Source organism: Plecotus auritus (genome assembly GCF_963455305.1).
Source record: "Plecotus auritus genome assembly, chromosome: X".
In the NCBI taxonomy this organism is placed as follows: Eukaryota; Metazoa; Chordata; class Mammalia; order Chiroptera; family Vespertilionidae; genus Plecotus; species Plecotus auritus.
In genome coordinates this window covers 58,411,184-58,439,129 of record NC_137784.1, presented here as the reverse complement: position 1 = coordinate 58,439,129, position 27,946 = coordinate 58,411,184, and the positions used below count along the sequence as shown (strand labels likewise).

Below are 27,946 nucleotides of genomic sequence, written 5' to 3'. Positions count from 1 at the left end.
TTCTATTTCTTTAGTTCTTTTTTTATTCTCTTGATAACTACTTTTACTGTGTGATGGTTTTATTTAGTATTATTTTTAGTTCATTTTTCTTCATTTTTAATGTTATCTATTATAAGTTTTCAGTTTGTGGTCACCATGACGTTTATATACAGTATGTTGAACTGTATGTTTATATAGCCACCTATTTTAAGCTGATATTCACTTAAGTTTAAACATTCTAACATCATTATATTTTTACTAGGGGCCCAGTGCATGAATTCATTCACCTTGAAAGGAACTGTGGGCTGTGAGACTGTGGTGGGCACAGGGGCGGGTCTCAGCCCATCCTCCACACCCCCATCAGGCCCCTGGTCCCCTATCTGCCAGCAGCCCTGCTCCCTCTGCCACCACTCCCATGAACGACGGTGCCTGCCCTGCTTGTACCCACTGATGGTGAGGAGAGATTGGGGCCAGTGATAGCAGCGGGTGTGAGTGGCAGCTGCTTCCCCAATCGCCCCTCAGGAGCAGGGGGAGATGGAGAAGCCCTGGAGGGGCGATCAGGGCTGGCAGCTGCCACTCGCACCCACAGACGGTGCTGAGGGATCAGGGCCAGTGCCAGGCGCCAGCAGCAGGTGCGAGCAGCAGCTCTGGCGCTGGCAATGGGTGCAAGTGCCAGGTGGGGCCACCAAGCATAGGAGCAAAGAACTTTCAGTAACCACCAGAGGCTTGCCCTGATGACAGCAACTGGCACCTCGCCTTGGTCTGGCACCCCTGCTTACCTGTTCCACCATCTCGCTGCAGCTGACTCCTACCACATTCCATGCTCTGCAACCTGCTGCTGATGCCCACAATGTTCTGCGCGTGCCCCCTGGTGGTCAGCGCACATGATAGCAACCGGTTGTTTGGTTGTTCAGTTGTTCCGCCTTTTGGTCTATTTACATATTAGCCTTTTATTATATAGGATGTTTTTGACATTATAGTTTACATCTTTTTTATTATGTGTATTCCTTAACTACTTATTTTAGTTATAGTTGATTTTAGTATTTATGTCTTTTAACTTTCATACTAGCTTTTTATTCATCTAATCAACTGCCTGTATTATATACTTGCTTTTACAAGTGAGATTTTTTTCTTTCATAGATTTTCTTATTTCTAATTATGGCTTTTTATTTTCTGTGTAAGGAAGACCCTATAACATGTCTTGCAAGGCCTGGTTAGGGGTGATGCACTCCTGTAGTATTTGCTTTTCTAGGAAATTCGTGACCTTTGCTTTAGGTGGAGATTCTTGATTATAGGATTATTTTTTAATATTTATCATTTTAATTCTATCATCCAATTTCTTTTGGCTTTCAGTTTCTACTGAAAAATCAGTTCATAACTTATGAGGGTTCCCTTATAGGTGACTAGTTATATTTTTTTGCTGCACTAAAGATTCTTCCTTTATCTTTAACTTTTGTCATTTTAATTGTTATATATCTTAATGTGGGTCTTGTGGTGTTTATCTTTATTTGCACTCTCTGTGTTTCCTAGACCTGGATGTACATTTCCCTCTACAGGTTGGGGAATTTTTCAGCCATTATTTTTTCCCAATAAGTTTTCTTTCCCTTTCTCTCTTTTCTCCGCCTGAGAACCCTATAATGTGAATGTCAGTATGCTTGATGTTGTCCCAAATGTCCCCTAATCTCTCCTCATTTTTTAAAATTCCTTTTTCTTTTTGCTATTCTGACTGATTTCCATAATTTTCTTTCAGTTTGCTATTTTTTTGTATTATCTAATCTACAATTGATTTCTTCTAGCTTATTTCTTATTTTGGTTATTATATTCTTAATGTCTTTTTTAAATATTTTGTAACTGTTGAAGTTCTCACTGGATTTCTCCATCTTCTCCAAATTTTTTGAACATGTTTATATAGCTCTAGCTGGAGCTAAATCTGGTTCAGGCATGGGCTGTGGGAATATTGGAAGCAAGCTGTGCCAGGACCATCTTGGCAAACCAGCTGTAGCTGTAGCTAGAGTGGGCACAGGTCGAGGGATGTCTTGGGGTCAAACCTTTTTAGTGCCCAAAGCTGTATCTAGGATAGTCATAGGCTTCAGAAAGTCCTGGTGGCAAGCCACTCCAAGGCCACCTTGACTGGCTTGCTTGAAGCTCTAGCTGGAGCAGGCATTCATTGTATGATGTTTCAGGGACAAGTCATGTCAGAGACCATAGCTGTAGTTGGGAGGGACCCTAAGCCACAGGACATTACATGGACAAGCTGCACTGGTGCCTGGAGTTGTAGATGGAGTGAGTGTGGGCCATAGGAACTTCTGGATGCTACAGCTAGAGTGGGAATAGGCCCAAGAGAGTCCTGTTGGCAAACTGCAGAGCTGGTGTGGGCCTGTAGCCTGGGGCACAACAGTAAGTCCCTGGTGGTGGCTAAAACACCTGGATCATGTTTCTACCTGTGCAACTGAAATGTGTGTGTGTGTTGGGGTAGAGAGGAGGGAAGCAAAAATCACACTCTGAGGCCTCTGAGCCTAGAGAGTGTTCCAGAAATTCCCCTTCTGTTTGGCAAATGATCTAGGGTTTGTAAATGTTGTTATCCCTGTGCAGACTAAGTACTCTTTAAATTACTGTATTTTCACTGTGCCCTAGAGTGGTTGGGTCTGCATGTGGGTCCCTCAGAGATTCTTTCCTATTGCAAGTAGATGTATTGAGGGTGGAATATTCATCATTTCTACCCATTTCTATGTGGTCTCTCTCTTGTTTGTTGTGCAAAAGCTGCTCAGTCAGCCCAGAGCCCCCACCACCCCCCGCCCCAATCAGGGGGAAGAGCTCTGTCTGTAAGTGTAAATTCATTATATCCATAGGAGGAGGTCTTCCTACACTGCTATCTTTGACCCCCTTTTTTCTCTGCTCTTATCTTTGTTATTTTCCCGTTTGTTTTTTTTTCTAGGTTTGGGCTTAGTTTGTTTTTTGTTTGTTTGTTTGTTTTTGTTTCTAGTTACTTAATATGTAAGGTTAGTTTTTAATTTAAGATATTGCTTATTTTTTAATGTAAGTATTTGCATCTACAAATTTCTCTCTTGCACTACTTTCACTGCATTTCCTAATTTTAACATGTGTTCTGTTTTCATTTACCTCAAAATATTCTCTGTTTTTTTTTTATGATTTCTTCTTTGGTTCATTGGTTATTCAAGAGTATGTTGTTTAATTTGTATATATTTGTGGATTTTATAATTTTCTCATACTAATTATTTTAATTGTGTTCCATTATGATTGAAAAAGATACTTTGTGTGGTTTTAATCTTATTGTAAAAATTTTTTTTTCAAATTTTTATTAAGGTATATGTGTACATATCTTACCATTGCCCCCCCACCCCACTCCCATATATGCCCTCACCCCCCAATGTTTTGCATGCATTGGTTACTCTTATATGCATGCATACAAGTCCTTCAGTTGATCTCTTATTCCCCCACCTCTCCTTAACCTTACCGCTGTAATTAGACAGTCTGTTTGATGCTTTACTGCCTCTGTAACTATCTTTTGGTTCATCAGTTTATAATGTTTTTCATTATCCCCAAATGAGTGGAATCATGTGGTATTTTTCTTTGATTGACTGGCTTATTTCACTTAGCATAATGTTCTCTAATTCCATCCAGGTGCTTACAAATGGTAGTAATTCCTTCTTTTTTTATGGCAGCATAGTATTCCATTGTGTAGATGTACCATAGTTTTCTGATCCAGTCATCTGCTGACGGGCACCTAGGCTGTTTCCAAATCTTAGCTATTGCAAATTGTGCTGCTATGAACATATGGGTGCATATATCCTTTCTGATTGGAGTTTCTGGTTTCTTAGGATATATTCCTAGGAGTGGGATTACTGGGTCAAATGGGAGTTCCATTTTCAGTTTTTTGAGGAAACTCCATACTGTTCTCCACAGTGGCTGCACCAGTCTGCATTCACACCAGCAGTGCACGAGGGTTCCTTTTTCTCCGCATCCTCGCCAACACTTGTCGTTTGTTGAATTGTTGATGATAGCCATTCTGATAGGTGTGAGATGGTATCGCATTGTCGTTTTGATTTGCATCTCTCGGATAACTAGTGACTTTGAGCATGTTTTCATGTGTCTCTTGGCCTTCCTTCTGTCTTCTTTCGAAAAGATTCTATTTAGGTCCTTTGCCCATTTTTTTATTGGATCCTTTATCTTCCTTTTATTAAGTTGTATAAGCTGCCTGTAGATGTTGGAAATTAAACCTTTATCAGTGATACCAATTGCAAATATGTTCTCCCATACAGTGGGGTTTCTTGTTGTTTTGTTGATGGTTTCTTTTGCTGTGCAAAAGCTTTTTATTTTGATGTAGTCCCATTTGTTTATTTTCTCTTTGGCTTCCATTGCCCAAGGGGCAGTATCGCTGAAAAAGTTCTTTTGGCATATGTCTGAGATTTTGCTGCCTGTGGATTCCTCTAGTATTTTTATGGTTTCCCGTCTTATATTTAAGTCCTGTATCCATTTTGAGTTTATTTTTGTGTATGGTGTAAGTTGGTGATCTAGTTTCATTTTTTTGCATGTATCTGTCCAATTTTCCTAACACCATTTATTGAAGAGACTGTCTTGACTCCATTGTATGCTCATGCCTCCTTTGTCAAATATTAATTGCGCATATTGGTTTGGGTCGATATCTGGATTCTCTATTCTATTCCATTGATCTATATGTCTGTTCTTGTGCCAGTACCAGGCTGTTTTGAGGACAGTGGCTTTGTAATACAGCTTGAAATCTGGTATTGAGATCCCTCCTACTTTATTCTTCCTTCTCAGGATTGCTGTGGCTATTCGGGGTCTTTTTTTATTCCAGATGAATTTTTGTAGAGTTCTTTCTCGGTCTGTGAAATATGCTGTTGGTATTTTAATGGGGAGTGCATTGAATCTATAGATTTCTTTGGGTAGTATGGACATTTTGATGATGTTGATTCTACCAATCCATGCACATGGTATGTTCTTCCATCTGTTTACATCTTCCTCTATCTCTTTTTTCAGTGTCCTGTAGTTTTCCGCATATAGGTCTTTTACCTCCTTGGTTAGGTTTATTCCTAAGTATCTTAATTTTTTTGGTGCGATGGAAAATGGGATTGCTTTTTTAGTCTCTCTTTCTGTAAGTTCACTGTTGGTGTATAGAAATGCCATAGATTTCTTGGCATTAATTTTGTATCCAGCTACATTGCCGAATTCACTTATTAAGTCTGTTAGTTTTTTGATGGAGTCTTTCGGGTTTTTTATGTACAATATCATGTCATCTGCAAATAAGGACAGCTTTACTTCTTCTTTTCCAATTTGGATGCCTTTTATTTCTTCTTCTTGTCTAATTGCAATGGCTAATACTTCCAGTACTATGTCAAACAGGAGTGGTGAGAGTGGGCATCCTTGTCTTGTTCCTGTTCTTAGGGGAAATGGTTTTAGTTTTTGCCCATTGAGTATGATGTTAGCTGTGGGTTTATCATATATAGCTTTTATTATGTTGAGGTATGATCCTTCTATTCCCACCTTGTTGAGAGTTTTTATCAAGAAAGGGTGTTGGATTTTGTCAAATGCTTTTTCTGCATCAATTGATATGACTATGTGATTTTTATCTTTCAATTTGTTTATGTGATGTATCACATTTATTGATTTTCGGATATTGTACCATCCTTGCATTCCTGGGATAAACCCTACTTGGTCATGGTGTATGATCTTTCTGATGGACTGCTGGATCCAATTTGCTAGAATTTTGTTGAGGATTTTGGCATCTACATTCATGAGGGATATTGGCCTGTAATTCTCCTTCATTGTGTTGTCTTTATCTGGTTTTGGTATTAGGGTGATGCTGGCTTCATAGAAAGAGCTTGGAAGTGTTCCTTCCTCTTGAATTTTTTGGAATAGTCTGAGGAGGATAGGTTTTAGTTCTTCCTTGAATGTTTGGTAAAACTCTCCTGTGAAGCCGTCTGGCCCAGGGCTTTTGTTTGCCGGAAGCTCTTTGATGACTGCTTCAATTTTTCCATAGTTACTGGCATATTGAGCTGTTTAGATTCTTCTTGATTGAGTTTTGGAAGGTTATATTTTTCTAGGAATATGTGCATTTCCTCCAGGTTGTCCAGTTTGTTGGAATAGAGTTGTTCGTAGTATTTTTTAACAATCCTTTGTATTTCGGTTGGGTATGTTGTTATTTCACCTCTTTCATTTCTGATTTTGTTTATTTGGGTCCTCTCTCTTTGCTTCTTGGTGAGCCTGGCTAGAGGTTCATCAATCTTGTTTATCCTTTCAAAGAACCAGCTCTTCGTTTTGTTGATCTTTTGTATTGTTTCTTTGGTCACTATGTCGTTTATCTCTGCCCTGATCTTTATTATTTCCTTCCTTCTGCTTACACTGGGCTTTTCTTGTTATACTTTTTCAAACTCTTTGAGTTGTTGGGTTAGGTAATTTATTACCATTGTTTCTTGTTTTTTGCAGTAGGCTTGTAGAGCTATGAACTTCCCTTTCAAGACTGCTTTCGCTGTGTCCCATAGATTTTGGATTGTAGTGTTTTCATTGTCATTTGTTGCCATGATGTTTTTTATTTCTTCTTTGATCTCTCTGGTAACCCAGTCATGGTTTAATAGCATGTTGTTTAGCCTCCATGTGTTTGATTTCTTTGGGTTGTTTTTATTGTAGTTGATTTCCAGTTTTATGCCACTGTGGTCTGAGAAGATGCTTGATATGATTTCTATCTTCTTGAATTTGAAGAGACTTTGCCTATGTCCCAACATATGGTCTATCTTTGAAAATGACCCATGTGCACTTGAGAAGAATGTATATTCTGTGGCTTTGGGGTGAAATGTTCTGAAGATGTCAATTAATTCCATCTGGTCTAGTGAGTCATTTAGGATTGATGTTTCTTTGCTGATTTTTTGTTTAGAGGATTTGTCCAATGGTGATAGTGGGGTATTAAAGTCTCCTAATATGATTGTATTGCTGTCAATCTCTGCCTTGATATCCTCCAGGAGTTTTTTTTTTTTATGTCTTTGGGTGCTCCTGTATTGGGTGCATATATGTTTACCAGAGTTATTTCTTCTTGTTGGATTGCTCCCTTTAGTATTATGAAGTGTCCTTCCTTATCTCTTGTTATGTCCTTCAGTTTGAGATCTAATTTGTCAGATATAAGTATTGCTACCCCAGCTTTTTTTTCCAGTTCCATTTGCCTGGAATACCTTTTTCCATCTCTTCACCCTCAGTCTGTGTGCGTCTTTTTTTCTGAGGTCGGTTTCTTGTAGACAGCAGATATATGGGTCATGTTTTCTTATCCAGTCCATTACCCTATGTCTTTTGATTGGGGCATGTAAACCGTTTACATTTAAAGTTATTATTGATAGGTACTTATTTGTCGCCATTCCTATTCTTTACACCTGTGTTCCTTCTTTGCTTCCTATTTCTTTTTTTTTTACAGCAGACCCTTTAGCATTTCTTGCATTGCTGGTTTGGTGGTAATAAATTCCCTTAGTCCTTTTTTGTCTGTGAAGCTCCTGATTTCACCTTCAATTTTGATTGAAAGCCTTGCTGGGTACAGTATTCTTGGATTCAGACCCTTCCTTTGCATGACTTTGTATATTTCATTCCATTCCCTTCTGGCCTGATGAGTTTCTGTTGAGAAATCAGTTGCTAGTCTGATGGGGGTTCCTTTGAATGTAACTTTCTGTCTCTCTCTTGCCGCTTTTAAGATTCTTACTTTGTCATTGGTGTTTGCCAATTTAATTATAATGTGCCTTGGTGTTGGTCTTTTGGGGTTCATTTTTCTTGGGACTCTGTGAGCTTCTTGGATTTGTGTGGTTTTTTTCTTTTCTATATCAGGGAAATTTTCTGTCATTATTTCTTCAAAGAGGTTTTCTATTCCTTGCTCAGCTTCCTTTCCTTCTGGAACACCTATTATGCGGATGTTGTTTTGTTTCGTGTTGTCCCAAAGTCCCTTAGGCTCTCCTCCTACCTTTTAATTTTTTTTTCTAGAAGTTGCTCTACTTGGGTATTTTTTCCCATCTTGTCTTCTAGCTCACTGATGCGGTCCTCTGCTTCTTCTAGTCTACTCTTGATGCTTTCTATTTAGTTCTTTACAGCAGCGATGTCATTTTTCATTTCTTCTTGGTTCTTCTTCATTTCCTCTTGGTTCTTGCTCATATTGTCGAATTTGTCTTCCATTCTTTTCAGCCACCTTATGACCATTTCTCTGAATTCTTTTTCTGGAAGGTTGCTTGCCTCCATTTCGTTTACTTCCTTTTCTGGTGATGCCTGCTTTTCTTTCATATGCAGGCTGTGTCTTTGTCTCCCCATGGTCTCTCTTCTCTGGGTGTCTGGTTATGTAGTTCTCTCTCTCCTGCGCTGATTTAAAGGCACAAAATATAGCACTACCAGGTACAACACACAAGGCACTGAACAGTAATGTGTTCACGATATTAATAACCTCCAATAAAGGTGACCACCTGAGAAAGGCAAATTAGGGGATAGGAGAGAAAGATGAAGAGGAAAAAGAAAGGAAGAAGAAGAAGAAGAAAAAAGGAGTGTCAAAATGAAATTGGGAAAAGGGAAAAAAAGATGAAAAAAAAGTAAGAGAGACAAGAAAGAGACTAAGAGAGAAAGGGAAACAGACTATATATATTGGGGATAAAACTCTAATAGAACAATCACTTATCCCAGCAAATTCCAGCAACAAGTACCTGGGGATTAATACAAACTACAACACCAACTAATATTGAGTGAGGCAAGGGAAAACAGAAGCACTAAACAAACAAAAAAATAAACAAAAGAAGAATAAGCAAAAGAATCTCACAAAAAAGCATAAAAATTCTATATAATCTACATTCAAGTGAACAACAACAAAAGGACAGAGAGAAAAACAATTTTTGGATAGTTAAGACAGCGAAGAGAGAGGTGTGTATGGACTTGGAGCAGGGGATTGGAGATTGGATATATAAGTAGGGTGAAATTTTAACGGGAGTAAACAGAAAGATTAGGGAAAATCTAAAGCAGGAAAGGGGTAAGATAAACAGGACACCGAAAAGGGAAAAGTGAGGAAGAGAGTCATGGCCTAAAGGTAGAGTTGAGATAGAGTAAAATGATGCTAAAGTAAAGATAAAAATAGAATGTAGAACACTAATCCCAAAACAAAATGAAGAGAAAATAAAATGACACTTAAAAAAAAAAAAGGTAAAATAGCAGTAGTAATAATACGGATTGAAAATAAAAATGTAATAATTAAAAAGGTAAAATCAAATGAGGAAAAAATAAAAAAAATATTTTCTTGAGTAAAAGATGCAAAAAATGAAAATAAAAAAATAAAAAATAAAAATAAAATGTGGAGTAGTGAAGGTCATTCACTTCCTCTGTAGTTCTGTTTGGCATGCCTGTTTCTGAGTCCGGACAGTATTGCAGTTCCCTGCGTTCCACTGCTCTTCAGTGATGTAAGCCAGTGCTGATTTTAAGCAGGCGGTGTGTCTTAATTCGTATTCCTTTATTTTTGATTACACAAGAGTCAATTTGTGATTCAGCCCCTGGGTGGCAGTGTTTCTGGATTGACTTCCGGGTTTATCAATGGCCTCTCTAGGGAGTGTTAGAGCCTTCTTTCCCTGTGGCACTCACTACCGGTTTGTGGGAGTGGGCTGCCTCAGAGCTGCTCTCTGATGGTCACTCTCTGCTCCAATCCCCAGGTTCCAGAAAAACAACTTTCCCCTGCAGTCTCCCAGGGTGTCCCCAACTGGGTGATCCTATGTATTGGGCTTAGTAATCAGAAGCAAGAATTTCAAGAGGAAAAAGCCCAAGTGTGCGCACTCCATGGCTGTGCGTAAGTCTAGCACACCCCTGAAATTCTTAGGGTGTCCCTGCACGTCAGATCAAAATGGGTTGCTTTTTAGAGAGCCCTTCTGTTAGCAGCTCTGAAGACTCCCTTCCACATTCACAGATCACGCCAGCACCAACAGCCACGGATTTTTCTAGGCACAGACTTCCCTGGTCCTCCAGCTCCCACAAAACGCGTGTTCCTCTATCGCACTGGGACCAGAGACCTCACCTTATCCCAGGCGAAATCTGACCTTTCCGTGGTGGAGTGTAGAGCTCCTCTGAACCCGTGTGTTTGCGCCAATTGAAGAGCGTTGTTCTGGGGCTCGCAGCTGTTCCATGGGTGCCGCAGTTGTGGATTTTCAGGCTTCCGATAAGCTCCGCTTTCAGGTTCCAGATGGCGCAGACTCCGCGTCCAAGCCTGCAGCTCCGGGAGGGGACCCAGCCGCAGTGGGAGCTGCCAGGTCAGTGGAACCCCGTCTAGCAGTCCCCCACCTTCTTCTGGGGTTCAGCTGTCCCCCAACTTGCCAACAAACACTCCTAGTGCGACCCTCAGCTGTTCTTTCTTTCTGCTCTGGGACAAGGCTCAGAACAGGTCTGTCTATTCCGCCGCCATTTTTCCTCTCTGTAAAATTTTTTAGGAGTTGTTCTGTGACCTAGCATAAGCTCTATTCTCACTAAAGTTCTATGTGCACTTAAAAATATGTTTTCTGTTGCTGTTGGGTAGAGTATTTTACATATGTGTGTTAAAAATTCCAATAAGTTTATAATGTTTTTTAATACCCTATTTTATTATTGATCTTCTGTTTGGTTTTCTATACATTAATGAAAGTGGAGTATTCTACATATAAGTGAAATCATATGGTATTTGTTTTTCTCTGACTGATTTATTTCACGTAGCATAATACCCCCTAGGTTCTTCCCTGCTGTTGCAAAAGGTAACATTTCATTCTTTTTCATGGACAAATAATGTTCCATTGTATATATGTACCACAGCTTTGTTTTGTTTTTATTCATTGTCTATTAATGGGCACTTGAGTTGCTTCCATATCTTGGCTATTATAAATAAGCTGCAATAAACATAAGGATGCAAATATTTTTTTGAATTAGTGTTTTGGGTTTCTCTGGATATAAAGAACAACGTAAACAAACAAAATAGAAACAGACTCATATACTAGGTGTACCAGTTAATAATGCGAATTTTTTCAATAGATGGAGTTACACATATGTTGATATATATATATATGCGATTTTATATGTATGCTATTTTTTTGTATTGACAACAAGCTTCAAAACTTCATATGTCAAATTTGCTGAAGGTGTTAACATTTATAGATATTTTTACACTTAAAAATGTTGAATTTCGTGCCAAAAAAAAAGAGCATTTGTGAGAAGTTATAATACATTACTTGATTTTGAAGAAAAGTGCTGCTGAATACTTTGGGAAGCTTATGGTGAACATGCTCCATCTCAAGATACTTGTGAACGCTCGTTTAAATGCTTTAAAAGTGATGATTTTGATGTGAAAGACAAAGAACGTCCAGGTCAACTGAAAAAGTTTGAAGACCAACAATTACAAGCATTGGATGAAGATGCATGTCAAACTCAAAACAACTTTCAGAAAGATTAAACGTTGCTCAGCAAACAATTTCCTATCATTTACAAGCAATGGGAAAGATTTTAAATGAAGGAAAATGGGTGGCACATCAACTGAACGGAAGACAAATGGAAAACCAAAAAGTTATCAGTAAAATGTTGCTTCAACGGCAAAAAAAAAGTCGTTTTTGCATGAAATTGTGACTGGCAATGAAAAGTGGATTTATTTTGAGAATACCAAATGCACAAAATCATGGGTTGATCCAAGTCAACCATCAACATCAACTGCAAGGCCAAATAACCTTGGAAAGAAGACAATGCTCTGCATTTGGTAGGATCAGGAAGGTGTGGTGTATTATGTGCTTCTAAAACCAGGTGAAACCATTAATACTGATTGCTACTGACAACAATCAATTTGAACCATGCTTTGATCGTGAAACAACCAGAATGCCCCAGGAGACACGGCAAAGTAATTTTGCTTCATGATGACTCACCATCACACACTTCAAAACCAGTTAAAGACACGTTAAAAGATCTTGCTTGGGAAGTATTAACCCACCCGCTGTATTCACCAGATCTTGCTCCTTCAGATTACCACTTGTTCTGATCGATGGCACATGCACTTTCTGAGCAGCACTTCAAAAGATACAAAGAGGTGGAAAATTGGGTTTCTGAATGGTTTGCCTCAAAACAAAAAATGTTCTATTGGGATGGTATCCACAAATTACCTGAAAGATGGGGGAATGTGTAGCTAGCAATGGACATTACTTTGAATAAAGCACTTTTGATGTTTCTCTTGAAATTATCATGTTTTCTGTGATTACAAAACCCGCATTATTAACCAGTACACATGGTATATAGAGAACAGACTGATGGTTGCCAGAGGGGAGGGCTTTGGAGGACTGTGTGAAAAAGGTGAAGAGATTGAGCAGTACAGATTGGTAGTTACAAAATATAGAGATGTAAAAGGACAACATAGGAATTATAGTCAATAATCCTATATAATAAAAGGGTAATACGCAAATTGACCCTACTGGTGGAATGACTGGGAAACACCAGTCACTATGATCCACACTGACCACCAGGGGGCAGACGTTCAATGCAGGAGCTGCCCCCTGGTGGTCAGTGCACTTCCACAGGGGGAGCACTGCTCAGACAGAAGCTGGCTCATGGCTGGCCAGTGCAGCGGTGGTGGCGGGAGCCTCTCCTGCCTCCACTGCAGTGCTAAGGATGTCCGACTAATGGCTTAGGCCCGTTCCCTGCAGGGAGTGGGCCTAAGCCATTAGCCAGACATCCCCTGAGGGCTTCCGGGCTGCCAGAGGGATGTCTGACTGCCAGCTTAAGCCTGATCCCCCAGGGAGTGGGCCTAAGCTGGCAGGTGGACATTCCTTGAGGGGTCCCAGACTGCGAGAGGGTGCAGGCCAGGCTGAGGAACCCCCCAAGTGCACAAATTTTCATACACCGGGCCTCTAGTCTATATAAATAAAAGCCTATGTGACCGTTATGACCAAATGACCAGTTGCTATGACATGCACTGACCACCAGGGGGCAGATGCTCAATGCAGGAGATACCCCCTGGTGGTCTGCGTGCTCCCACAGCCAACCTCCCACTACTGGCAGCTGGCCAACCTCTCGCAGTCCCTCCTACCGGCTGGTCCTCCCCTCAGCTAAAGTTCCGGGCACCAGAGAATCTGGGTTTGGGAAGCCTATAGAAGAGCGATCCTGATGCTAATTGAGATAGAGTAGCAGCTCAGAGGGGGCAGAAGGGGCAAGGCAGCAGCCTAACTGCAAAGACATAAAGTAAGCACCATCTTACCTCTACCACCACACCGTGCTGCTCGCCCTTCTGCCCCCATCAGCCACTTCTAGCTCGGCCATGCCTTTCCACATTCCCAACTGCTGATTGACTAGCACTCCTATGGTGGTGTGCCATCATTGGCCAAAGTCAGCTACCTATCATGCTTGGGGGTGGAGCCCCAAGAAAATGTGCTGCTGAGGTAGAAGAGATGACCTGTGTGTCTGTCAGCAACTCCGCCCCAGGGAGAGTGAGGTGGCCCAAGTGCAGGCAGCAAAGTAGATCTGTATTTCCACCTCAGAGCATAGCTGGTGTTCAGGCCATTTTGTGGTGCTCTGTCTGTGCTCTTTGCTTGCTGCTACCTCATCACATCTATACAACTAGGTTGGGGCTGCCGGCCAACCTCCTGTGGTCCCTCTCCCCACATACCCCCTGTGCACAAATTCGTGCACTGGGCCTCTAGTATTGTAATAACTATGTATGGTGCCAGGTGGGTACTGGAAATATCAGGGGAACACTTTGTAAAGTATATGATTGCCTAACCACTATACTGTATACTTGAAACTAATACAAAAAATATTAAATGTAGACTCTACTTGAAAATAAAAGAAGGTGGAGTATGGACATTTTTTGTTATGATTGCGTTGCCTCCTATTTCTCCTTTCAATTCTGTCCATAGTTGCTTTATATACTTGGAGTCTTTGATATTAGATGTATATATTTTTATAATTTTTAGAACTTGCTGGGAAATTTACTCTTTTATCATTTTACTAGGGGCCCGAATTCGTGCACCTTGAAAGGAACTGTGGCCCACAAGGCTGTGGTGGGCACAGGGGCGGGTCTCGGCCTATCTTCTGTGCCCCCGCCTGGCCCCTCCCAACACTGTCCCCCAGTCCTCTCTCTGCTGGCAGCCCGACTCCCACCACCACTGCTCCCATGCGCTGATGGCACTGGCCCTGCTTGCACCTGCTGACAGCACTAAGCGATTGGGGCCAGCGCCAGCAGCGGGTGTGAGTGGCGGCTGCTGGCCCCAATCACCCCTCAGGAACAGGGGGAGGTGGAGAAGCCCCGAGGGGCGATTGGGCCAGCAGTCACCACTCACACCCGCTGATGGCACCAAGTGATCGGGGCTGGTGCCAGGTGCTGACAGCAGGTGCAAGTGGCAGCTCTTGCTCCAGCAGCAAGTGCAAGCGCCAGGCAGGACCATGATGTGCGGGAGCAAAAAATTTTCAGTAACCACCAGAGGCTTGCCCCAATGACAGCAACCAGCTTCCTGCCTTGGTCTAGCGCCCCTGCTCACCTGCTCCACCATCCTGCTGCAGCCAACACTGCCATTTTCTGTGCTCCACCGCCTGCTGCTGACGCCCACCATGTTCTGTGCGCACCCCCTGGTAGTTAGCACATGTCATAGTGACCGGTTGTTCAGTTGTTCGGCCATTCAGTCTATTTGCATATTAGGGTTTTATATATATAGACTAGAGGCCTGATGCATGAAATTTGTGCAAAAGTAGGCCTTCCTTCCCCTGGCTGCCAGCACTGGCTTCCCTATGGCACCTGGGACCTGGGCTGGCTTCCCTCCAGCCACCCGCAGGCACCCGGGACATGGACTAGCTTCCTTATGGCTGCTGGCAGGCACCCAGGACCCAGGCTACCCTCTCAGGGCCAGCTTAGTGCAGAAGGACATCTGGAAAGACATCTGGTCTAATTAGCATATGATACTTATTATTATAGATAATACCCTTCTTTTTCTAGTGTGACATAAACCTAATTTAACTATTACTAATATAGCCATCCCTAGTCTCTCTTAGTTACTATTCATATAGAATATTTTTTCATTTTTTCACATTCACCAATGTGTTTTTTTAGCTCTAAAGTGACTCTCTTCTAGACAGCATATTGATGGATCTTATTTTTTTATGTATTATTTCTTTTTTAAAATATTTTTTATTGATTTTAGAGAGAGAGTGGAAGGGAGAGGGATAGAGCAATAGAAACATCGATGAGAAAGAGACATCGATAGGATGCCTCCTGCATGCCTCCTGCTGGGGATCAGCCCTGAAATCTGGGCATGTGCCCTAACCAGGAATCAAACCTGTGACCTCTTGGTTCATAGGTTGATGCTCAACCATTGAGCCACACCAGCCAGGCCATGTATTATTTTTATGTATATATTTCGGGGGGGTGAATTCATTTATATCTTAATCAATCACTGCTTGGAGAGCACTTAAAAGTGCTATTTTATTGCTGAGATATTATTTGATAGTCATATCTTATGACTATTTTGTCCCTCATTTCCTCCTTTATTGTCTTCCTTTGTGTTTAGTTGATTATTTGGAGTGAAACATTTCAATTCCCTTCTCATTTTCTTTTGTGTATATTATATAGATATAATATATATGGTTACAATGAGGGGTTTTATATAATATCCCAAAGATATAATATTCTATTTTAAACTGATAACAATGTAGTTTCAATTTTATACAAAAGCCCTATACCTTGACAGCTCCACCTCCTTTTTGTGTTATAAATGTCTCAAGTTATATATTTATAATTGTGCAATAATCAACAGATATTTATAGTATTTATTGTGCTTTTGTCTTTTAATATTAAGAAAATTAAAAGCTGAGTTAAGAACAAAAGTTACACAATATTGTTTTTTATTTGTCCATATATTTATACTTATTGGAGAACTATGTTTTCATATGGCTTGAGTTAATATCTAATATCCTTTTTTTCATCTTGAAGTATTCCCTTTAGCAGGTCTAGTGTTAGAAAAGTTTGTAAGCTTTTGTTTATATGGGAATATCTTAATTTCTTTCTTATTTCTGAAAGACAGATTTTCTTGACATAAAATTATTGGTGGACAGTTAAACACTTAAAAAAAATAACACCCACTACCTTCTGGCCTGCAAGGTATTTATTTAGAAAATTTCTAATAATTTTATTAAGGTTCCTCTTTATGTCACAAGTCACTTTTCTCTTGCTGCTTTCAAGATTCTCTTCTTGTCTTTAGACAGTTTGATTATAATGTGTTTCAGTGTGTGTGTCATTGGATTTATCCTATTGTGGTTTACTGAGCTTTTGGTATTTATACATCCATATATTTACTCAACTTTTGGAACTTTTGGCCATTATTTATTCAAATAACATTTCAGCTTTCTCCTTCTTCTTCTTCTTCTTCTTCTTCTTCTTCTTCTTCTTCTTCTTCTTCTTCTTCTCCTTCTCCTTCTCCTCCTCCTCCTCCTCCTCCTCCTCCTCCTCCTCCTCCTCCTCCTCCTTCTCTTTCTCCTTCTCCTCTCCCTCCTCCTCCTCTTTCTCCCATAATGTGTATACTGGTCCATTTAACACAGTCCTATAAATCTTTTAGGCTCTGCTTACTTTTCTCCATTCTCTTTTTCATTTTTACTCTTTGGTATTAATAATTGCAAATGACCTGTCTTAAAGGTCACTTTTTCTTTTATCTTCCTGTCTGAGTCTGTTGTCAAATGTCTCTAGTGTTATTGTGTTTTTCAGCTCCAGAATATGTTTGGTTCTTTTTTATAAGATAATTTATATACCACTAATTATAGTCTCATTTTTTATACATTATTTCCTTGATTTCTTTTATCTGACTGTGTTATCCTTGGCTCATTAAGTGTTTTTAAGACAGCTGTTTTAACGTTTTTGTCAAGTAAGACTTAGGTCTCTGTTCCTTAAGGTAAGTTTCTGGAGATTTATTTTGTTCCTTTGAATGGGCTGTGTGTCCTTGTTTCTTCATATGCCTTGAAACCTTTTATGAGAATTTGAAAGGCTCCCTCCTGATCATTTTGCACTGTGCTGGGGAAATGGTTAAGCAAGGGTAAGAAAAAAATTTTATGGACTTTCCCATCATTTTGAGTAAAACTATTTTCTAAAAGTTTGGTGTTTACTTGGTTGTTGCAACTCTGTAACTAGGTTCTGGAGTTCCCACAAAGATACTTTGGTCCATATGTTGTTATTTATTTAGTATTCATTTTGGGAGAGAAGGTCTGAATTTTGTTGGTACTGTATATCCTCTTGTTAACATTATTCTTCCAGGAACATTTCATTTTGAGATCCCTCTTAAAGTCCATTTGCTTTTGGATTAGAGACAGTTCAGAATAAAAGACAAACTAATTCAAGAGATTTATACTGACTTTTTGAAAATGAGCCAGTGATCATTTAGGATTGGTCAACATATAGTTGAGACGTTTTTTCAAGGGCACTTTCTTTATTCTAACACTAGAAATGCAAAGTGTAGGTCTTAGCAGATGTGTAATAGCCATGCACACTTTTTATATTTATGGTTGTCTTCATTGCTTCATCACACTGCCATATTAAACTGTCAATATTAAGCATGCATTCTGTGACCACACTGACAAGGATTCCAAGGGGGTTTATGACAATATCATTTTCTACATCTAGAAAGCTAAATCTTTCCTTGACTCCATAACACTGATCATCTTTTTATTAAATGTTTATGGCTTCTCTCTCTCCTCTAGAATGTAAAATCTATGGTGAAATTGATTTGTTTCTATTTTATCTATGCTCAACTTCAAGTAGTTACAAGAATACCTAAAACATAGAAGACCTAAAAAAGTATCTGCTGTATTGAGCTGGATTGATATCTTCAGTTCTGAGGCCAGCCTTAATATAAGACTCAAAACTGGCTCCTTCCCTTGAATGCTCCAAAAGGCCAGTGCTCAAGAGTGTCAGCTTTATTTACTATGCTATTCTAACACCAGGATCACTAGCTAGATCATATTAGTGAACAATAAATATCTTTCAAAATAATGCATGAAAGAGCATTTGGAAATCATGCAAAGTAATTCACTTGATGAGCAAATAAAAGATAAAAACCAGACACATGTGTCAGTAGATAATGTAAGTGCATCTATATTATAAAAGGCCAGTGGCTGTAATGCCCAAATGACCAAATGACCGGTCACCAGGAGGTGCATGGAGCACCTCTCAGTCCCTCCCCTGTGGCCCACAGGCTCCAATCGCAGCAAGGCGGGTGGTGGGCAGGCGGGGCCATATGGCAAAGAGGGCTTGGGGGATGGGTGCCAGGCGGGCAAGGGCAGGGAGCATGGTGCAGGTCCCCAGGTGGCAAGTGGAGGTGCTCCCGCTGTGGGGGAGGGGTGGGTGTGCATGTGACCAGCAGGGGCGGGGGGCACGCACGGGAAGGTTTTGAGCTGGGAGAGGATTTGAGGCAGAAGATAAAAGCTGTTACTAAGGGAAAAAGCCAAAAGATTTGGAGCAGCCAAGGGCTCAGACATTCAACACCGGGGAGAGAGGAATGGGGACCAGCCAGGCACAAATGAGCGCAATAGGCCCTCTGTGGCGGCAGCAGCAAACGGCAGCTGAGCAGCAAAACAAACCCTAGCTGCCTATGCAGGGCAGGTGAGCAGGGGAGGGGCCGGCAGGGGATGGGCACCCCGGAGCAGGAGGTGGCAGTGGCAGTGGCTCAGGGAGGGGGGAGGGGGACTCTGCTGGCCTTGCTCCCCTCCCTCCCGCCCACTGGGGTGGCACTGGGGGCTGGGCATGTGCAGCACAGTCTTTTAAAAATAAATACCTGCTGGCACTCCAAGGTGCCTCCTGGCACTGGCAGCCCTGCTCCCACCCCCACCTTGCGCGGAGCCCCAAGTGGAGCACCTTGGGTAGGTGTGGGCCGCTCAGCCCCAGGCCCCAGGCCCCATGGAGGTGGAGAGGTTTGTGCTGCAGCCGGTGTAGCAAGGCTAGTTAACTTTGCTGGGAAGGCTGGCGGGGCTCCGGCGTGTTTGGGGGCAGCCTGTTTAGGTCAGGACCCAGTGCACAGTCGCACACAGGTGGTGGGCATGTGCTGGGATCGTGGTGTAGGCATTGTATGGACATTTGTGCATGAAAAGGTGTGCACACACCTTAGTGTGCATAAATGCATCTGTTTCTCAGAAGCATACCTGGAAAGGTGCTTTATCTGTAATAAGCAGTTTTCAAAATGTAATTCAGAGCAAGGGATCTGTAGCAAAAATACGCACACAAGCAAAGGTTTTTGATACTAAACACAAAGCTGCAATTGAAGTGTTTATGCCCAAATGTACTGTGAATCAAACATATGGTGATATTTATCGTCTGGTGGGTCTGTTTGAAAGGTTTGGTCGATCAGTTCTCATTTCACAAAAATAAAATAATGTAACTAAGTGATTACTAAATATATATTTCTAAGGCAAAGTAGTTTACCCACTTTGTGTATTTTTGCATCTGTGTAGCACATCAAGTCTGTTTATAAAGTATAACTTGGATGATGTGACAATATGGTTGAAGAAGGGGGTGTGGCTGATAGATCCTCCCTCCCCCCAACTGGTGGGCGGAGTTATGATGTAACCAGCGTCTGTGTTGGGACATCCCTGAGACATTCAACCACCAATCAGTGCATACCGAGTGCCCTGGGTCCCACTCCTTTCTGTTCCTCCCCTCAAAAGGTGTCTTCACCGCTCCACGTGTTGCTGTTCTCCCAGTCTGCGAGTCAGCCCGGTTGGGTCCCTCTTTCTTCTCCTCCCCCTCCTCTAATCCTGGTTTCTTTACCTCCTCCGTAATGAATCTAGCTTGTTAGTGCAGAATAAACCACCTCTTTAACATGCCTTGGTCTCCAACTCCCATTTCCTGCCCCTCGAACCTTACATCTGGTGCCGAAAACCCGGGTGGGTGCGTGCATCCCATTTGACCTTTCACGGTCCGAGGTGCCCCCCATCCTTCTCTCCTCGTGGCTCAGGATTCTCAGCCTCCTCTCCCTGGCTCGGCAGCGTCAGCGGTAAGTCCCAGCCCATGCTAATTCCTGGTGGTTTTTCCGGCGTCTCTGTCTATAAACTGCGACCTGCGTCAGAGATTGCCTTCCAGGCATAGCCCTCCAGGCCCCTCCAGGAGGGGTTCCGAACCTGGGGAGGCAGTGAAGATGTTCCTGCACCCCTTGGTTCTCCAGCATTTTGGCCTCCGTCCGGACCCCAGGAATTAGAGGAGACGTCCTCTACTGTCCCTCGGGTTCCCCGTTCATAGCCCTGGCTCAAAGACTGGGACACTGGTCCTTGACCTTCACTACCCGACCCCATGAATTGGAATGGGCAATCAAAAATATAAACCTGATCCAAAGACACATCTAGGGTGTCTCCTCACCAATCTGGCTACTTCTGTAACGTGGCATGGCCTCAGTATGAATTGGAATGGGTCCAGATGACCTGAAAGCAGGACTTAACATCCTCACTGACCTCAGTAATTTCTGCCAAAGAGCTGGGAAGTGGCCCAAGGTCCCATATGTCCAGGTGTTTTTTTTCTATCTGCACTCCCGTCCCTCCCTCTGCTCCTTCTGTTCCACAGCCCAGGTTCTCGTACCTCGCAAGAAACCCCCTGAAACCAGTCCTGAGCCCCCTCTCTGTCTCTGACTCTTTCCACCCAGCCGCTCTTTCATTTCCACCCCTCTTGCTCCCGCCGCCCCATCTTCTGCTCCCTCTCTTCTCTTCCTCCTCTTCCTTCTCTGCTGCTGCCCCTTTCTGGGCCACCCCTTTCCCAGCTGGCAGCCACCGCTGCGGGAGCCACTGTCGCTACAGCGCGAGAGCCGCTGGCCCGCAGTGCCATCAGCCGCTCTAAACAGCTAAGTGAGATTTCTGTTTTGGGTTGCTCTTCCCTTGTGTATTGTGAGCAGCCGCCATGTTGGCTGCATGGCTTGCTGTTCCCATGGGGGCTGCCATCTTGAAATGGCAAGTCCCACTCCCCTCTGGCAACATGGCCTGCCGGTCCCATGGGGGCCACCATCTTGAAATAGCAATTCCAACCCCTCTCTTTAAATGGTTACTGAGGCCTGGTGTGGCCGCCCACCACCACGCTCCTCCTCCTCCTTCTGCCCACGGCCCATGGCCCGCTGCCTGCTCTGCCACCCCCTCCCCTAATGCCTTCTCAGACCCAGGTCTGAGATCCAAATATGGCATTTAAGGTTTTAATTCCTGTGAGGAGCAGGCAGAGTAAGCCCACCTTAGACAAAAGGTGAATCTACAAACCAAAGCCTTGGTAGTAGCTCTGAGGCTGACGGCAGCCATGCATGGTCCAAAGGGGACTGCGCATGGTGGGGGTGCAACGAGAGGATGAACGCCACCAGGAAGCTGCTTCAAGTGCGAAATGAAGGCCACTGGGCAAAGCAGTTCCCCGGCCCCTGGCTCCAACCAAGCCCTGCCTGGCATGCAGTAAAAGTGACTGCCCCTGGAAAAGTGACAGACCCTATGTGTCTCAGCGCAGAGGGGCCGCCCTTCCAGGTTATGACCCACCACTGGCCATGCTGGGACTGGCTGAAGACTGAAGATGCCCGGACTCAACGATCCCCATCACCCTCGCTGAGCCCAGGGCAATGCTCAAGGTAGTGGGTAAGCAGGTCTCCTTTCTGGTTGATACGAGGGCTGCCTTCTCTGTCCTGCCCTCCTTTTTCTGGGCCACTCTTTCCTTCCACAATCTCGGTCATGGGTATTGATGGCAAATCACCCTTTAATGCTCTGAAAACTGCTCTGGCCTCAGCGCCTTCTCACCCCGCCCTCTCCCCCACTCCACTCTTCCTAGAGAACAACTTTCTTGCTGGCACAGTCTTATCAGAAACTTAGATCTTTATCTCTAGGAAAAAGTGGCACTTTTAAATTCAAGCAGCTAGAGGCTTGGAAACAGGCTTCAGGGCTTGTTCCCTCATCCCCTTGCCTTTTCTAAATATTTTAAATAGCATACAATACTGAAACATTAATTGCCAGACATCTTTAGAAATATTTAATGGAAGGTATATTGAAAGAAAGAAAGAAGTTCTAAAGTTAACTGTTGACAAGAATTGTAAAAGGACCCACTCACCTGGAAGTTCCTGTCCCAGGGGTTCAGAGACAGTCCTCATCTCTTTGGCCAGGCCTTACCCAGAGACCTCCGACAATGCTCGTTAGAACCCAGCACTCTTCTCCAGTATGTAGATGATCTCCTTCTCTGCAGCCCCTCCCTGGACATGTCTCAGAGGCATACAGCTGGCCTCCACTGGTAGGATTCTTCCACCATCGGGTCCCAAACTTTGCTCTCATAGCTAAGCCCCTATACCAGGCCACTAAAGAAACACCAGTAGGCCCCCTCTCCTCACCCTCCCTCATTCACCAGGCTTTTTCTAAGCTCCGGGATACCCTTCTGGCATCTCTCTCTCTCTCTCTCTCTCTCTCTCTCTCTCAGACTTCTCTAGGCCTTTCCAACTATTTACTGATGAAAGACAGGGAATAGCTATGGGGGTACTCACCCAGCCTCTAGGGCCAGACTTAACCCCCGTAGCCTACCTGTCCAGACAGCTTGATCCCATGGTTCGGGGATGGCAGCCCTGCCTCCGGGCTCTGGCTGCAGCCACCGGTCTCACCAAGGAGACCCAGAAGATCTGCCTCCAGCAACCCTTACAGGTGTTCCCCACCCATAGGCTACAGGATCTTCTGTCCCACCAATCCTTATCTCTCCTTGCCCTCTCTCGCATGCAGGAACTCCATCTCCTGTTCCTTGAGAATCCTGACATCTCCCTGACCCAGTCCCCAGCCCTGAACCTGGCCACTCTCCTTCCCACTGCCTCCACCCAACCTGCGGCAACACACTCCTGTCCCAAGGTCATCGAGGCCCTCACTCAACCTTGGGCGAGACTCTCATATTTTCCTCTCTCTAATCCTGACTTAACTAAACTACATATACCCTACTGCCCACAATCATCGGGTAAGATCGAGATGATCAACGGCCTCTTTAAAAGACCATCTAACTAAACTCTCTCTAGAAATTTGCAGCTCCTGGCCGGACCTCCTGCCCATGGCCCTGACTGGAATCCGGGCTACACCAAGGAGCCCCACCTTCTTAAGCCCTTTTAGAACTCTTATATGGGAGACCCTTCCTTACTGACCCTCCTCTCCTGGCTACTTATCTTCCATACCTGCCCTTACTCAGGCAACTGCTCCAGAAACATGCTGTTAGGTTTCTGCCTCATCCAGAATCAGCCCACCAAGACTCCTGAGGACCAGCCCTCCAGCCAGGGGACTCAGTCCTCCTCAAGAACCTTACCCCCAGGTTATATTTCAGCTCCAGGCCCAGAAAAGCAGCAAAACCAGACAAGTGACGCTGTGGCAGCCTCAGGACCAGCTTTTACCTGCCAAGTGACTCAACAGGATCGCTCTTGAGACTTCACCAACCAGTCCCTTGGGGAAATCATGCTTCTGCACCCCTCATCCAGCACGGAAAACACTCCCTGTTTTTCACTCACTTACCCCATGGCTCCTCCCATCATTAGGCCCACTGATATATATTCGTTTAATTTTGCTCTTTGGTCCCTGTCTCATGTGCTGTTTCACTAGTTTTTTGCAGAACAGAATGCAGGCATTCACCAACCAGAAGGTGGGAGAGATTTCTCTGGCCTTGAATTCAGAACCTAGAGATACCTATGTCACCAGAATGCTTGAGACCCCGGGTAGATGCCCCTGACGACACCCCCTCTCAGCAGGAAGTAGCTACGGAAAATGGACCTTCACCCCTTGACCTTGCCCGGACTCTCAATTTTTTTTAATATCACCAAAAGCCTGGAATGATAGATCCTCCCTTCCCCCAAATGGTGGGCGGAGTATGACGTAACCTGCATCTGCTGCCGGGACATCCCCGAGACATTGAATGACCAATCAGTGCGTGCCAAGTACCCTGGGCCCCACCCCTTCCCATTCCACCCTGGGCCCCATCCCTTCCTGTTCCTCCCCTCAAAAGGCATGTTCACCGCTGCATGTGTTGCTGTTCTTTCTCTCAGCGAGTCAGCCCAGCTGGGTCCTCCTTCTCCTCCTTCTCCTCTAATCCTGGTTTTTCTATCTCACTCATTAGTGCAGAATAAACTTTCTCTTTTAACATGCTTTGGTTTCTGACTCCCGTTTCCTGCACCTCAAACCTTACAAGTAACAACTAAATTTCAATAGGAAGAGTGAACTAAGTGACATTTCAACTAATCCTATTCCCATGCCCCAGTATCCAACTCTGTGGTAGCATTAAATTCTAACAGCCTGCAATCACAGTGAAAAACAGCAGCCTGACAGCCACCAGAAGGAGCAGAAAGGGCATGGGCCTCCTGCAAAGCCTCATTCCGAGAGACTTGCCATTATTTGATCTGTCTGGGAGTTCCCTGAAAGATCACCTCATTTGCATGGCTGTCTGTATTTGGACTGACTCAGACCTTTCCCAGTTTCAAATGCCTTTGGCAAGGAGACTTTTGTAAAAAACATTTTGAGGCTATTGAACACTGCAGCTGCTTCAGGCAGTGGATAACACTCGGGGGCAAACAATAGCTGAACCAAAACCTTAAAATGAATAAATGGGTAATAAGATGTCCTGAGGACTTTGAAAAGCTGTGACATATCCTTACAAGATCAGTAAGCCAGGCACATTCCCATGGCATGCTCTTGAAAGACCCAAGAAAGTCCTAAGCTCTCAACTGTGGCTTATTTGAGGCTCTGTGCAAGCAGAAATGAAAGCTAAGACCAAGTTGACAACTGCCTGGCTGAGTGTTGAAGGCATGCCCACCATAAACACAGAGCCCTGTGGCAATGACTGGGAGATGTTAACAGTTACAGGCACTTAAAGGCATCTCTGCTCAATCATTAGTTTAACCACTAAGCTAACCAAGCAGTGACTTCAGTGTCCACACACATCAGAGGATAGTGACTTTACACAAGTAGTTCAGAGAGGTCACTAAACAAATAATTGGCAACAAGAATACCCACAACATACATCTACAACAAAAACCTGGAAAGGGGAAAGAATCTAAATTGCAGAGTTACCATATTTTATTATTTAAAATATCCAGCTTTCAACCAAAACCTATCAGACATGTGAAGAATCAAGAAAGTATCAGGACATACATAGGATGTCTAGACATTGGACATACTAGACAGAAACTTTAAATCAGCTATTGCAAACATGTTCAAACAGCTAACAGAAACCATGTTTTATGAATCAAAGGGACAATGACTCATGAAATAGAGAATTTCATCAAAGAGATAGAATTTATTTTAAAAATAACAAGTAGAAACTCTGCAGCTGAAAAGTATAATGACCGCAATTTAAAAAATCACGAGAGAGGCTCAAATTGAAAGAGAGAAATTGAAACTGGCATGAGAAAAAATTGTCCAATTTGGAAAGTAAAGCCACTTGAGATTGTACAATCTGAAAGAAAAAAGAATGAAGTGAAATGAACAGAGTCTCAGAGGCCTTACAGAACATGATTAAGCACACCAACTTATGTTTGTTGTTATGCTGTAAACTATGCTTGGTACTTTGCATACATGTCTCTCTTAAACATAATGATAGTCCCTGAAGGGAAGGAGAGGGAAAAGGGGAGAAGAAAGAATATTGGAAAAATATAATGACCTCAAACTCCCCAAATTTCATTAAAACTATTAATCTACTCAAATAAAAAGCTATGCAATTCCATGGAGGATTAATTCAAGGAGATCTGCACCTGGAAACAGCTTAGTCATACTGCTCAAAGTCAAAGATAATGAGAGAATATTGAAAGCAAGGAAATAACAAGCAGCTCATCCCATTCAAAAGGTCCCCAGTAAGCTTAACAACCAAAGTCTCATCAGAAACCATGGGGAACAGAAGGTAGTTGGAAGTCATATTAAAAGTGCTGAAAGCAAAAGACTTTCAAATAAGAATTCTGTATCCAGCAAAACTATTCTTCAAAAATGAAGGTGAAATAAAGCCATCCTATATAATAAAAGACTAATATGCAAAACAACCGAACTGCAGAACAACCGGTGGAACAACTAGTCGCTATGATGAGCACTAACTACCAGGGGGGAGATGCTCAACGCAGGAGCTGCCCCCAGCCTGCAGGCCCCAGGCCAGCCAAGGTGGGTGCCAGCAGGGGTCCCCTGATTGCCCCACCGGTTGCCCCACAGAAGGAGGCAAGCAGCGGCAGTGGCGGGGGGCAGGGCCGGCAAGTGGGCAGCACCAGGCTTGCCAAGGCGGGTGCCAGCAGGGGCCCCTGATTGCCCTGCTAGTTGCCCCACAGATTAGCCCTGATCGCCAGCCAGGCCTAGGGATCCTACCTGTGCACAAATGTCATGCACCAGGCCTCTAGTTCTCAGATAAAGAGAAAATGAGCAAATTTATCACCAGCAAATCTGCCCTACAAAAAAAAAAAAAATGTTAAGGGGGAAATCCCAAAAAGACACTAGACTCTAGTGTGGATTTGGGTTACTCTCTAATGACTAGAGTGTAACTCAAATCCACACGAAGAAATAAAGGGCATCACTAAAGGTAATTATGCTGGCATTTATAAAAGACAGCATAAATGTACTGTTGTTTGTAACTGTTTTATGCCTTTATGTAATTTAAAAGACAAGTACATAAAGCAATAATTGTAAACTGTCTGGATGGGTTTAAAAGATATAAAGATGCAATTTTTATGGCAAAAAGAGTACAAACAAGCTGAAGGGTCCAGAGATATATATGATCAATGTTTGTATATAATATTGAAATTAAGTTGCATATTATATTGAAATTAATCAGGTATTAATCTGAATTACATTCTTTTAAGTTAAGATCTTAATTGTAATTTCTGGGACAACCATGAAGGGAATCATTCAAAAATATAGGAAACAATAAGGGAATGAAATGAATGTAATATATGAGACAAAAATCAATTTAGCACAAAACAGCACTTTCAATGGTAAGAGGAACATAAGAACATGATAAAAATAAAACAGCAGGCACAAATCCTACCTTATCAGTAATTATATTAAATGTAAATAGAATGAACATGAAAAGGTAATGCAGGTATTGACAGAAGGCCATGCAGATAGAAAGCAGAATGGTGGTTGTCTGGGGCTGGGCAGAGAGAGGGAGAATGGAGAGATACTGTTTAATGGGTACAGAATTTCATTTTGGGAAAATAAAAAAGTTCTGGATATGAAAATGGTGACAGTTACACAACAAGGTAAATGTACTTAATGACACAGAACTGAACACTTAAAAATTATTAAATGTTAAATTTTATGTTATGCATACTCTACAACAACTTATAAAAGGGAGATAAATAGAAAGGTAATCCCTGCTTATTTGCTGGGAAACTTAATATTGTTAATATGGCAGTACACTGCAAACTGATCTACAGAGTCAATGCAATCTCCAACAAAATCCCAGGTGATTCTTTGCAGAAATAAATAAGCTGAAGGAGAAACCTGATTGGTGGTGTTGCTCTTATATCAATCAGGAACAAAAGAGATGCACAGTCCTTAGTTCATCCCAGCTTGATGCCTGTGTTAGTGGCCAGAGCTGTTTCATGACTGAGGCCTATAAAAAAAGGACATAAATAAGCTGAGTTCAAAATCCACCAGGAAATTCAAGGGCCCCAGAATAGCCAAAGCAAATTTGAAAAAACAAGATTAAAGTTGGAGGACTCACGCTTCCCAAATTGAAATCTTATTACAAAACTTCAGCAATCCAGAGAGTCTGGGTTTGGCATAAGGATAGTTATATAGATTAATGGAATAGGATTGAAAGTCCATCAATAAACTTTCACATTTACAGTCAAATTATTTTCAAACAAGGTGTTAACATAATTAACTATACAGGGTAAAGGAGAATGTTTTCAAAAATGATGCTGACACAAGTGGATATCCATGTGCAAAAGAATGAAATCAGACCTGATCTTCAATTCACTCCATAGACAAAAATTAATTCAAAATGGGTCACAGACCCAAATATAAGAGCTAA

General features: G+C 42.6%; 1 protein-coding gene across 1 annotated transcript in view; it reads left to right on the top strand.

Moving 5' to 3' along the window:
- Positions 1-23,385, top strand: part of LOC308240360 (polyadenylate-binding protein 1-like 2) — a 142,122-nt gene extending 118,737 nt beyond the window's left edge. Inside the window, exon 2 of the transcript XR_013959792.1 lies at positions 23,270-23,385. The gene's annotated coding sequence lies outside the window, so the exon portion shown is untranslated. The remainder of the gene's footprint in view (positions 1-23,269) is intronic.
- The last annotated feature ends 4,561 nt before the right edge of the window (positions 23,386-27,946 follow it).